The following is a 2,188-nucleotide window of genomic DNA, read 5'->3' as shown; positions in this document are numbered from 1 at the left end:
TTTGCACCCTGGATTATAAGTTTTGGAATAGAGATTATTATTCCGGTTGATATTACCCATTAAGTAAACAGATGTTGGCTTTTATAGACATTCATCAAACACATGGTCCTCATCATAATAAACGCAAGATGAGTCGGCTGATTCCATCTTTTGGACCGTAGTTGTTCTATTCATTGTCTTGATCATATTAGCCAAAGCAGATACCTGGGTTGTTAATGAAGTGATTACATCAAGCTCAATGGTGCCACCGACTTTCCTACCAGTCCCAACTCACGTGGTAGGATATTGATAATCATTGTTGGCAATCGATTCCAAAATCTCATATGCTTCATTATAGGATTTATCCAACAAAGTACCATTGGCGGAAGCATCGACTACTATTCTTGTATGTGCATTCAACCCACTTTAAAACATCTCCATTTAAGTCCAGTCCTAGAACCCATGCATCAAACATTTTCTAAGTAATTCCTTAAATCTTTCTCAGGCTTCATACAACACTTCATCCTCCGATTATTGAAAATATGTTATGTCATTTCTGTGCTTGGCATTCATGTTTGGCAGATTATATCATAGCAAAAACCTCTGGTAAAGGTCACTCCATGGTGCCACTGTTTCCAATGGCATTAAGCCATGCTCTTACACGATCTTTCAAGGAGTATGGGAACAATTTGAGCCGTAAGGTATCTTCAGGAATACCCTGTTGTCTAAACGAGTCACAGACCTCTAGAAAAAGTCTCAAATGTAGTCTTAGATATTCAGTTGGTGACCCACTGAGTTGTCTAAAAATTTGCAACATATGAAACATTACCAATTTCAACTCAAAATGTTGAGCTTGCATGTGTGGTCTTACTATCCTTGGATTCAGGTCATCTAAAATTGGAATGACATGCTCTCGAATTAGTCTGTCTCGGTCATCTATCGCACAATGAATAGAAAGATTAACATCCCAACCATTTAGATTGAATGGATCATTCAAACCGAGATAATTCTTTTCCCTAACCGTATTACGTAATTCTCTTCTCCTTCTTAGCAAAGTTCTCTCGATCTTTGGGTCAAAAGGATACTCTTCATTAACATGAATGCTTCTACTCATGCACTAATGGCAAACCTGTAGAAATTAGATAAAACTAAGTTAGCTAAAACTAATGAAATAAAATAAAATAAAAATAACAAAACCAAATTTCACCGAATGCCGATCCCCAACAACAACGCCCAACAATGCCAAGAACTTGTTGCATGTGAATATGATATGCAAATTGTGTAAGTATACACCTCGAGTCAAGCAGTAAAGTGATGAGTGAGATCGTCTCCACAGGTACCAGATAGGTGTAAATCAGTCAAGTTATTACAGTGAAGTGTGATTAATTTTATGGAAAACCAATAAGAAGAATGCAGTGGCAATTGATAGAATGATGATGTATAAAATGTGCAAAACGAATAAGCAATCAATTAAGAAGGTTGTGAAAAAGAATCTACCCCTACTAACCTCTAAGGCTTTAGCAAAATCTTAATTATTTTACTATTTAGAATGGTTTTACTGTGGTTTGCTTCTTTCAAGAGCAAGACCACCTCACCTAGGACGCTATATGTCTATAGGCCCTGAGTTTGGTTCCAAGTACTATTTCTTCTTCCTTCCATATGAAATATTGCTCTATGTCTAGAGCCTACTACGAGTAATTGATTAAACACTCGCTCATATCATTCAACTTCGATCTAAGTAACCTAACCTTATCAGACTTAGGTTATTTTTTATATACTTGCTGCACATTCGTCAATGCATCGCATGCATGCAATCCTGAAATACCATTGAATGAAAAGTAGATTAATCCATATCTAAAATTTAGCCATTAATATAAATAAGGGTTTCACTAAAGTAATCCAAACCCTAAGAGATTTAGCTCATGGTTTGGCAAATAAAATTCAAGTTTAACACAACAACCAACATTTTCTTCATCAATTAAGCTCAAGAAGAAACAAGATAAGAAATAGAGGAAGAATTTTGGGATGACAGCTTTAGCCTATCTAGCTCTCAACACAGGCGACGCAATGTCTTACGGTGGCCAATGATGACTGCCTCCTTCTTCCAGCTTTTTCTTTGCCCTTGTTCTTAGCCGCTCCCTTCTATTGTCCTAGTGCTTCTGTCCTCTCTCTTTTTTGGCTTTTATATCTCTTCCTTCTAAGGTAGGTG

General features: G+C 36.8%; 1 non-coding gene across 1 annotated transcript; it reads left to right on the top strand.

Annotated features, from left to right (window-relative positions):
- The first annotated feature begins 436 nt into the window (after nucleotides 1–436).
- LOC128032277 (small nucleolar RNA R71) lies at nucleotides 437–543 on the top strand. Its single transcript, XR_008188405.1, has one exon. It is a non-coding gene; the product is annotated as a small nucleolar RNA R71 (small nucleolar RNA).
- Nucleotides 544–2,188: the final 1,645 nt, after the last annotated feature.

The sequence above is a fragment of the Gossypium raimondii genome, chromosome 8 (assembly GCF_025698545.1).
Source record: "Gossypium raimondii isolate GPD5lz chromosome 8, ASM2569854v1, whole genome shotgun sequence".
NCBI classification, from domain to species: domain Eukaryota; kingdom Viridiplantae; phylum Streptophyta; class Magnoliopsida; order Malvales; family Malvaceae; genus Gossypium; species Gossypium raimondii.
The sequence above is the reverse complement of the archived record's forward strand: the minus strand, read 5'-3'. Positions and strand labels throughout refer to the sequence as shown.